Below are 11,956 nucleotides of genomic sequence, written 5' to 3'. Positions count from 1 at the left end.
TTGTCTTCTTCAGCACATTGTTTGTCATTTGGTTCTGTGTAATTCTTGTAGTTCTTCATAAATTCTATTGTATTTCTTTATTTTCCTCTAAATGAATCTCAAGGTGACATATACATGACTTTGCCCTTGATATGTTAATTAAATGTCCCTACAATTGACAATGGGCTGTCACGATGTTATAGCAGGCTGATGACAGGGCCACACCTCATCATTCCACTGGATGCAGTTCGTTTAAATTACAGCTATGTACAAAAACATATAAATAAATTCTATTGTGTTTCTTTGTTTGGGAGTTGCAGGGCCTTTTGGAAATCAAAGATCAGATGGATAACCCAATGTGTGAATAACCTTTATTGTTAGCTGCAGCAGGGAAAGTAACACGGGGGTGGGGGGGGGGGGGGGGTCATTTGTTGTATGCTAAGCCTTTGTGTAGTTAAGAGATGAAATACATCACTCCACAGTTAATGTGTGTGCTGGAAACAGCGAAGAACATCGTTAATCTCCAGGCACATCAAAGGACTCGTACGATGCATGATGGGTTTGGGTGTCAGATCTCAAGTATCAACAAGAGAAAAAAAGTTTTCAAAAAAATTAATTATTAATCTGAGATCTGAAACCCTGGCCATTCCACAATCATGTCAAGTTGCCAACATGCCTTGACTTGTGTAAGGTTGGTTCTGCTCCAGAGGTGCTTGAGGTAACGCCTGCTGAAGAAATAACAAAGAGCACTGAGTATGTAGCTGCTTCTATGCTGGCTTACTTCGTGTCAATCCAGCCCTCATACTTGTGTTTCCAGTTGAGGCACAGCTGTGCCACTTCTTGTTTGCAAGCCTGCTCTGCCAGACGGTTAGTCGGAACTCGTGGAGACGATGCCTATAATCATACAGATCAGTCTAATGAAGGGCGTATGATTCACAAACTGCTGAAACTTTACCCAAAGTTCAGGCATGCTGTGTGTTCATGGATAGCACTGTGGTACAGCAGGTAAACCAGGGACACTGATTTAATGCAGGTATGAGGTACTGTCTCGCTTCTGCCATCAGGGAGAAAATATAGGAGCCTTCGGTTCTGCACCACCAGGTTCAGGAACAGTTATTAGCCTAAAACCATCAGGCTCCTGAACCAGCGTGGATAACTTCATTCACCACTGCACTGAGCTGATTCTACAACCTACGGACTCACTTTCAAGTCAAGTCAAGCGAAGTCATTGCTATAGTCATTTCGACCATAACTGCTGGTACAGTGCATAGTAAAAATGAGACAACGTTTTTCAGGACCATGGTGTTACATGACACAGTACAAAAACTAGACTGAACTACGTAAATAAAAACAACACAGAGAAAGCTACACTAGACTACGGACCTACACAGGACTGCATAAAGTGCACAAGAACAGTGCAGGCATTACAATAAATAATAAACAGGACAATAGGGCAAAGTGTCAGTCCAGGCTTCAGGTATTGAGGAGTCTGATTGCTTGGGGGAAGAAACTGTTACATAGTCTGGTCGTGAGAGCCCGAATGCTTTGGAATCTTTTCCCAGACGGCAGGAGGGAGAAGAGATTATATGAGGGGTGCATGGGGTCCTTCATAATGCTGTTTGCTTTGCGGATGCAGCGTGTGGTGTAAATGTCCGTGATGGCGGGAAGAGAGACCCTGATGATCTTCTGAGCTGACCTCACTATCCGCTGCAGGGTCTTGCGATCCGAGATGGTGCAATTTCCGAACCAGGCAGTGATGCAGCTGCTCAGGATGCTCTCAATACAACCCCAGTAGAATGTGATGAGGATGGGGGTGGGAGATGGACTTTCCTCAGCCTTCGCAGAAAGTAGAGATGCTGCTGGGCTTCCTTTGCTATGGAGCTGGTGTTGAGGGACCAGGCGAGATTCTCCGTCAAGTGAACACCAAGAAACTTGGTGTTCTCCAACTCATGCTCTCAGTTTATTGTTTATTTGTGCATTGATTGTTCATCCACCTTTATTTATGTACAGCTTTTTAAATAAATTCTATTGTGTTTCTTTATTTTACTGCAAATGTTTTCAAGAAAATGAATCTCAATATACATACCTTGAAAATAAATTACATTGACTTTGTCAAAAACCCTGAAACCAGATGGGTTTCCCGGCCAATCTGTTTTCTAGTCATTTCCCAAAGATGTGCTAGTAGACAGGTTAATTGTAAATTGCCCCTGATATAATTGGCCAATGGGAGATTAGAAGGAGTTGATGGATGTGTGAGAGAACAGGTTGAAAGGAAATTATTGGGGGAATGGGATTGGTGAGATCTATTTTTTAGGTTTTTATCATTGCACATAAATCAAAGTTCAGTGTACATTTATTATCAAAGTATGACTGCTATATACAGCCTTGAAATTCATCTCCCTACAGGCAACCACCAAACAAAGAAACCCAATAGAACCCATTAAAAAAGTAGACCATCAAACACACAATGTGCAAAAACAAACTGAATTGTGTAAACAGTGAAGGTAAGCAAATAACATTCAGAACTGAAGTTCAGTAAAGTGAGTCCACAGCCACGAAGCCAGTCACAGCCGATCCACGCGCCCTTTAGTTACAGGCCATAACCTCAGTTCAGTGGAGACACAAGTAAACCTTGTGAGCAGCAAGCTGAACACGAGCCTGACCCTTGCCTCTGGCCCTGACACCCTGAGCCTTTCAATCTGGCCTATCGCTTAAATCGACCAAACAGTGGGTCATTCCTCGCTCTTGGATCTGGGTCCTGCCCCTTTGATTCGCTCTCAGGACCCCCCGCCTCGATCGCACCCATTCCAATGTGGTCGGCACTAAAATAGGCCGAACTAGGCATGTTGCTCACTCTCGGATTGCCACCCCGCCACCTCGACTCTGCCTTGTCTGGGCGCAATTTGCCTTAGTCCTTCCACTTCAAGTCATCTCCCAGTCTGCTCCAGCAATGGCCAGCTTGTTCCCAGCTCTCAGGCCCAGACCCCATCACCTCGATCGGCTCATACATGCCAGAACACAACCATTCTGCACCTTCCAGACTTCAGGTCACACTGCAAAAATGTCTGGTTGTACAGGTGATTCAAAACCTCCACTCTGAAAGAGGAGTTACGAACTATTCATTGCAGTGACCATTTCCCAGAAAAAGTGTGATTAATAGTTGGTAGTTGACAGCAAGTCGTCAGTGTGTTTCACCAGCTCCAGCTTAAAATGCCCGTCTCTTAGGAAGCCAGCGTAGACTTGATGAGCTAAGTGGCCTTCTTCCATGTTGTAAGGAAATATAATGACAAAACATGGAACACTTAATTGTTTGATTTATTTCGCATTTTACCTTTCACAGGTGGTAAGAAGATAACCAGTTTGAAGGCCTAATCTAGGTTGACATTTTAGTGCAGTGCTGAGGCTGAAAGGAAAGACACATGAGGGTTAATACTGCAGAAACTTCAAAACCTAATTGGCAGGATAGGCGGAGACAGGACAGGGAGCAAGGAAGGTCTCATTGGCTAAATTGCATTTGCTTTATGGCCAGGCGAGGTCTTTATTCCTTGGATTACAAGAGAATGGAAGGGTCATTGTTAAGGTGCTTGGTGACAGTCTTTTTCCTAGGGTAGGGAAAGTTGGAGAGCACAGGTTTAGGGTAACCTTTGATGCCCTGATTAATCAAGAACCTATCAGCGTCCACCTTAAATATACCCAATGACTTGACTAGGTGGCAAAATATTCCATGGATTCTTTGTACAAGAAAACCAGGTAGACTTGCAGAGGGCTACTTCTGTATAAGAAAACCAGGTAGGACTAGCTGTGGGCCATTTCAAGAGAGAATAAACAATTCTGAGCGAGGTCAGAGATGACAGCAGATGCATGTCAACTCTGGTAGGGTTTGCAGGTCATTACTTCTTACAAAGTGAAACCCAATAGCATGACTGGCAGCAATGCTTCACTACCAGATCAGCTCAACGCCTTCTATGCCCACTTTGACAGGGAGAATATTACAGCTGTGAAGATCCCTGCTGCACCTGGTGACCTTGTGAACTCTGCCTTGGGGGCTAACGTTAGGTTGTCTTTAAAGAGCATGAACACTTGCAAGGCAACAGGCCCGGATGGAGTACCTGGTAAGGCTCTGAAAACTTGTGCCAACAACTGGCGGGAGAGTTCAAGGACATTTTCAACCTCTCACTGCTATGGTGAGAAGTTCCCACCTTCTTCAAAAAGACTATAATTGTACCAGTGCCTAAGGGTGGTGTGAGCTGCCTTAATGACTATCACCCAGTAGTGCTCACATCTACGGTGATGAAATGCTTTGAGAGGTTGGTCATGAGTGGAATGAACTCCTCCCTTAGCAAGGACCTCGACCCACTGCAATTTGTCTATCGCCGCAATAGGTCTATGGTAGGTTTAATCTCAATGGCTCTTCACACAGCCTTAGACCACCTGGACAATACAAACACCTATGTCAGGATGTTATTCATTGAGTATAGCCCAATGTTCAACACCATCGTTCCCACAAGCCTGATTCATAAGCTAGAGCACCTGTATCTTCCTCTGCAATTGGACCTCAGCTTTCTAACCAGCAGACCACAACCTGTGCGGATCAGTGATATTATTTCCTCCTTGCTGGCAATCAACACTGACACACCTCAGGGGTGTTGTGCTTAGCCCACTGCTCTACTCCCTCTCTACCCATGACTGTGTGGCCAGGCATAGCTCAAATACCATCTATAAGTTTGCTGATGATTCAACCATTGTTGGTAGAATCTCAGATGGAGATGAGAGGGTGTACAGGAGTAAGATATACCAGCTAGTTGAGTGGTATCATAGCAACAACCTTGCACTCAATGTCAGTAAGACGAAAGAGCTGATTGTGAACTTCAGGAAGGGTAAGGAGTGGAAACACGAACCAATCCTCATACAGGGATCAGAAGTGGAGTGAGTAATTTCAGATTAAAAATAGTTCAGAAACAGAAATAATATTTATTAAAGAAGTGAGGTTGTGTTCATGGGTTCAATATCCATTTAGGAATTGGATAGCTGAGGGGAAGAAGCTGTTCTTGAATTGCTGAGTGTGTGCCCTTAGGCTTCTGGACCTCCTTCCTGACGGTAACAATGAGAAGTGGGCATGTCCTGGGTGGTGGGGTAATGACGGATGAGGCATCGCTCCTTGAAAATGTCTTGGATGCTAGGGAGGCCACAGAGTTCATAACTTTCTGCAGCTTTTTTCGATCCAGTGCAGTAGCCACCCCACCCCCCTATATCAGATGGTGATGCAGCCAGTTGGAATGCTCTCCACAGTACATCAGTAGAAATTTGCAAGTGACCTTGATGACATACAAAATCTCCTTAAACCCCTAATGAAATACAGCTGTGGTCAGTTACCTTCTCGGTATCTGCATCGATATGTTGGGACCAGGTTAGATCATCAGAGATCTTGCCACCCAGGAACTTGAAGTTGCTCAGTCTTTCTACTTGATCCCTTTATGTTGACTGGTGCATGTTCCATGTCTTACCCTTTCTGAGTCCACAATCAGTTCTTTCACAGTGAAATGAAGGGCTGTGTAGGAACAAAAGGGTAGATTGATTTTGCAGTAGGTTAAAACATCAGTAGTTCCTTTAGGTTGTCATAGCTGGAGGAAGTAGTATGGATAAGCTCTCACTACCTATTAAATGCTCCCAATGGCGTGTGACTCAAATAGTCTCTGTCAGCTAAGTCCAGGTCCTGGCCTTCACATCTGGTGTAGCTACTAAGCCCGGCAGAACAGTTTCTACTGACAGGATGGGTTACTGGTGCCATAAAAACCAGGCAGATGGGGCTCATCAGCCATGGTTGGCAGCTCATCTAGGAGAAGGAAAACTCTGATCTCAAACCTCTGTTGCCTTGTGGCTATACCCACTCATGACGAAGTCTTTGGTAGTAAACCGTAGAAACAATCCAGAACTGGAGTCCCTAGGACAGTCCTATGTTAAGTTTAATGCTGCCTGGCATATCCTGTGATGCCACTGGTGCCAATCTGTATTAGTATCTGCTGTTCCTTTGGATTCATCAGCTGCATGGGCAGCTTCCTCTCCATGTTGTACTGCCCTGGCTTGCGTATCACGTAGATAGCTAGGACAAACATCCATGGCCAACCCTGACCTACGGAGGGCAAAGATAAAATGTTGGCAAAATGTTGTGGGCCGAACAGCCTGTAATATACTGTACTGTTCTATGTTCTATGTCCCATCTCTCATTGGTCTTGAGAAAGCCTCAGTGAACTACCTTAATGAACCATTGCAATCACGCTGGTGAAGTTCTCCTCGCTTTTGATGTTGTTCCCAAAGTATCGATGACTAGGAAGTTCCATGACTTAGAATGAGTGAAATAGAAGTAACAGTGACTTGTTTCTACATCAAGATGGTGCACAACTTGGAGGGGAACTGCAAGTGGTGGTGCTCCAATGAACCTTTGGCCTTCATGGTGGGAAAGGTCATGGCTTTGGCCACATGGCCAGTTACCTGCAGTACATTTTCTACACGATACATGCTGTACAAATGGTGTTGAAGGGTATTGGGTGCCAAGCAAACAGCATGCTCTTTCCTAGATGGTGTTGAGTTTCTCAAGAGCAAACTCATTCAGAGAAGGAAAGAGTATTTGATTACTTTCCTGACTTGTCTTGTAAATTGAATCAGCCGGCGAGCTGGGAGGTCACACCATTATTTACACCATTCTTGACACTGCAGCCAGCCATGTTCACAGGCAAGAGCCCAGCACTACACTGTATATTGCTGATGAACTAGGAGCTGGTTTGCCAGTGGAAGAGAATACACGGGGTCACATTGGGTGGCCCAGGGAGAAGACAATCAAGCAAGATCTGGCTCTATATTTCTGGGACTTGTTGTTTAAAATAATTGCTGCTTGCATCCAGTACTCTCTGTTCATTCATTGGCTGAATCTCTTAAAGGAGAGGTAAGCACACAGTTACTGCAGTACCAGGAGTCATTAGTGAATGGTGTGGTTAGCTATTGAGACACCATGTTGGAGGCAGGATACTATGCTCTGATAAAGTCCGAAAGCATTTGGTGCAATCGCAGACAAAGTTAAATCTTGTTTTATCTTCTACGGCTAGAGGGGCTACTAACCCAGGGATAAAAACTATGCATGTTCACCATATCTATACACCTCATGATTTTATACATCTCTATAATATCACCTCCCATTCACCTCTGGTCCAATGATTAAAGGCTCAACCTAGTCAACCTATCTCCATAACTCAGTCCCTCAAGTCCTGACAACTACTTTATAAATCACTTTTGCACTCCTTTCAGTGTAATGGCATCTTTCCAATAGCTTGGTGTCCAAAACTGACCATAATATTCCAAATACAGCCTCATTAATGTTTTAATACCCCATAACACCCCATCTTCTATATTTGGAAGGCACTGGATACTGGATACGGCAGAGGTCAATGTCGAGGGTATAGATTCTGGATTCTGGATATTGTGTAGGAAGCATTGGCATGTTATTAAGGTTTATTCACATTTCCTTTCAATTGTGCTGATAAACCTTATCCAGGCTTAACTTGTTCCACCCTCATCACTCATCTGCTGGCAAGCTCTAACAATGAGCTCTCAACCCCAAAGATCATAATCTCATTTTCATTTTAAATCTTCTTTTATTAATTATTATTGAAGATTAGCAAAAAAAAGATACATTAAGTCAATATGTCATTATGTACAATAAAGAATTAAATTAGCAAATAACTGATTAACAAGGCTAAGCAATATATCAACAATAATAAGAAAAAATAAAGTGTTAAGAATATTTTTTGAAAGAAAAAAGAGGAAAAAACAAAAGAACCCCTTCTAACTAAAAAAAACCTCTACTAACTGAAAAAAAAACAAAAAAAAAAAAAACCTCATTGGGAGCACGACCCCGGAGCTAAACATCATACAAGCTTCCAAGAAAAAAAATCAATCCGCCAACTCAAATCTACTTAAAGAAAAATCGGAAGGAAACCATGTTAATTAACTCAAATCAGATGATAGTAGCAGGCGAATGAACCCAACCTTTTCTCAAAATCAAATCCAGGATCAAAAGTTCAACTTCTGATTTTCTCCAAACTAAGACATAGCATCACCTGAGAAAACCATTGTATCAAAGTTGGAGCAGAAGCATCTTTCCATTTCAGCAAAATAGCCCTTCTGGCCAATAATATAATGAAGATCATAATCTCTACACCTTCACACACGTAGCAGTCACAAGCCTCACTCATACAGCTCATAGCTACTAGTCAACTTTGGATATCACTTTGTTAAAATACATTGCAGGACACTCATTGCTATGTCTCATACTTTCCTGTTGAAGGTTGCACATGAACTGGAGTCAGTAAAAGAGAACTGGAGACAAGTGAGAATGTTTGCACGTTACCCCTCATAGAGGAGAAAGTGCAGGCCCACATAGTAAAAGGAATACCATCTCCTGGCAAATTGGAAGGCATTGAAGGCAAAGGAACTACGTAAATTACATTCATGTTTTGTCCTTTTGATGTTTTATCCCACAATCTCTGACTCACAAGCACATGTTTCTTCTGTTCTCTATGACAATCCAACTCTTGCTCCTTCCAATGCCAAATACTCCAAACTTCTAATTCAGAAGAGAAAGAAGACAATGAGACATCACCGCTCAGTATTTCACTTGCAGGGCCATTTTTACAGTCTAGAATGGGGACGGTTCTGTCTGTGGTCAGGATCTGTGTATGAGTGAGCTCCAACTGGGTAGATTGCAGGGGAGAGCAGTACTGAAGCCGGTTCACTGGTGACTGGTGCTCTCTCTCATACACACACACACACACACACACACACACACACACACACACACACACACACACACACACACACACACACACACACACACATACACACACACACACACACACACACACACACACACACACATCTCTGCCAGCAAGCCAATGCCAATACACAATATGAAGGGTGATGAAGCTTGTGGCTTTGCAATGAGTTTAGAGCCAAATGCCTTCAGTGAAACAAAGGAGTGTAATCAAACTTATACTTTACTGGGGGTCATTTTCATCACATACTTTAGATGCCAGCAAGCCTCCAAGGAGGTTAATGAAGGGATTCAAAGCAGGAATGTTTTACCAGCACAGCCCCACTCAGAGCCTTATTCATTCACCAAAATATTCCCATGAAATAAATGTCTGCTGTTCTTAGCTTATTCACAACAACTGACTGGAGACATAGCTGATTATTTTCCTCTGCACTTGAAGTACGAATGTACAACTGCAACAATTCCTGAGCCAAGTTATATTGATATACTTTAATGAAATCTTGCACTTTTATAGATGTCCCATCAGGCACAAAAATAAGATATTTAACTGACGGGTACTGGTCTTAGACATCCCATGCAATGTAAAGCTTAAACAGATCACTCTCTTGGTGTAGTTCAGTACTATATTACTAATAAACAGAGTAAAAAAGAAAATAATAAATAAAAGACATATACTTCTATTTGAGAAATTCACTTGTAAAGCTTGTTTAAAAATAAACTACCTTTTGAGGCAAAAGATTGGTTGTGAATATTCAATATTCCCTAGAGTGTAGAGGAATAAGAGGAGATTTGATAGAGGCATACAAATTTATTAGGGGTATGGATTTCCATTGACATTGGTTGAGACTCGAACTAGAGATCATGAGTTAAGGTTGAAAGGTGAAATGTTTAAGGGGAACATGAAGGGAAACTTCTTCACTCAGGTGGTGGTGAGAGTGTCGAATGAGCTGCCAGCAGAATCAGTGGATGTGAGTTCAATTCAACATTTAAGAGAAATTTGGATAGATACATGGGTGGGAGGGGTATGAAGAGCTATGGTACAGGTGCAGAAGATAGCTCAGCATGGATGAGCGGAAGGACCTATTTCTGTGCTGTAGTACTTTTTGACTCTAAATTTTAACAGTATTGATTTTGTGTTTCGACCAATATTGTTGCCTTCCTACGATCATTCTGATTTCTTTATTTAAGGTTTTGATTGGATTGTCCTGGTAAACAAAATAGCAATGGCTCTGTGATTCAGAAATTCCAATAATATATACTTTGGCACAATAGTAGACATTTATTTCTCTTGGAGAAATTCACATGTAAAGCTTGTTTAAAAATTGCCTTTGAGGCATAAGGTTGGTAATGGACTTAAAATATTTTTTTTGTTAACTACCAACATTTTAACTGTAGGAGATACACAGTTTAAATGAACCCTTACACTTATCAGGATGTCAGAAAATCAAGTTTATTGTTACATGCGCAAGTACGCAGAGGAGTACAGTGCCATGTGTTATGCCTGCAGCCCCCTCCTTTGTGAGAATCACAAGATCACTATTGGGTTGGGTCAGGGGACCCAGGAAATGAGAGAGAGACGTGCAAAATGCCTCGTTCCCCGGCGATGTAAAACTACGAGACATGGCCATTGTCTCCTGGAGACAATGTTTGTGGATTGGGGACTATACTACGTGCATGCCCTCGGGCAAAGGGGACTGGTTGAGAGAGAGATTGCATCATCCCCAACCTGATTAACATCTACGACCCTGCGAGTCAGGATAAAAGAGGGTCTGTAGGAACAGCCCCTCAGACACACCAGAAGAAACGCTAGCGATCCCGTAATAGCGGGAAGCCATTTGAAGGAAGCCACGTGCGTTCAGTTCCATTGCCTGGGACTGGTGGCTGGTACCATGGAAAACGGCTTTGAACTAACAACGGGGAACCAACTCCCCCGACTCAACGGATTGACATCTTAAAAGACCCGGGCAAGTTTAAAACCATCTCTCTTAAACCCAAAGAGCTACAGCTTGAATGACAGTGACTTTTATTTTTCCATCGGACAATACAGTATCCCCTAGACAACGATAGAGCTATTTCTTATTGATTATTATTATTATACCCTCACTTTTAGATTGAGTATTGACGATGTATATTATCTGAATGTTTGTATTAATCTTATTTTTGTGCCCCTTTATTAATAAAGACTTTTAAAAATAGTACCATCAGACTTCAATGGACCGCTCTATCTTTGCTGGTAAGTGACCCAGTTACGGGGTACATAACAAATTGGGGGCTCATCCGGGATTTGATACCAAATTGGGGAGCCAGTGAATCGGGCTTGTAAGTCCAAACTTGGATCTGGTTACGCAGGTAGCCAGATGGGAAACCAGCAAAGATGGACATGGATGAATTTATAGAAAACCCGACTCTGGAGGCACTAGAGGCGGCCACCAAATCAGACTTGATAAATGTGGCGAAGGGGTTAAACCTTGCAGAGGTGATGTTGTCAATGAAAATGCGGGAGGTGCGAAGGGCCATAACTCAGTATTACATTGAGAAGAATGTGTTTGCAGCTGAGGTATTGGAAAATATCCCTGAAAAGGTACCAGCTAGTGGGATGGCTCAGTTAGAGTTGGAGAAATTAAGGTTGGAACATGCAATTAAGTTAAAGCAGCTGGAAGCAGCTGAGAAGGAGAAAGAAAGGGCCAACAAATAAAGGGAGCATGCGCTCCAGCTAAAGGAGTTAGAGGTGAAACGGGAGCATGAGCTCCAGCTAAAGGCGTTAGAGGTGAAAAGGGAGCAGGACAGAGCTGAGAAGCAAAGAGAGCATGAACTTCAGTTAAAACAGCTGGAAGCAGCTGAGAAGGAGAAGGAAAGAGTTGAGAAGGAGAAGGAAAGGGCCGAGAAGGAGAGGGAGGCAGAGAAACAGAGGAAACATGACTTGGAGATGGAGAAGTTAAAGCAAGAGCAACGAGGTCAGGGGTCAGACCGAGAGGAGCGGTTTAATGTTAGTCGGGCGTTGAGGTTAGTACCTCTGTTCGAGGAGACGGATGTTGATAGTTATTTCTTGCTTTTTGAAAAGGTGGCAGTGAATCAGAAGTGGCCCAGAGAACAGTGGGTGGCGTTGTTGCAAAGTGTGTTAACAGGGAAGGCACAGCGGGCATATACGGCATT

At 43.0% G+C, this 11,956-nt stretch overlaps 1 long non-coding RNA gene across 1 annotated transcript in view; it reads right to left on the bottom strand.

Moving 5' to 3' along the window:
• Positions 1 to 3,340: 3,340 nt before the first annotated feature.
• The window catches only part of LOC140728704 (uncharacterized), a 78,484-nt gene continuing 69,868 nt past the window's right edge, over positions 3,341 to 11,956 (bottom strand). The window contains exons 3-4 of the long non-coding RNA XR_012099157.1: positions 5,353 to 5,527; positions 3,341 to 3,382 (exon numbers count right to left, since the gene is read on the bottom strand). This is a non-coding gene — a long non-coding RNA (uncharacterized lncRNA). The remainder of the gene's footprint in view (positions 3,383 to 5,352; positions 5,528 to 11,956) is intronic.

This window comes from Hemitrygon akajei, chromosome 6 (genome assembly GCF_048418815.1).
Source record: "Hemitrygon akajei chromosome 6, sHemAka1.3, whole genome shotgun sequence".
NCBI classification, from domain to species: Eukaryota; Metazoa; Chordata; class Chondrichthyes; order Myliobatiformes; family Dasyatidae; genus Hemitrygon; species Hemitrygon akajei.
The sequence above is the reverse complement of the archived record's forward strand: the minus strand, read 5'-3'. Positions and strand labels throughout refer to the sequence as shown.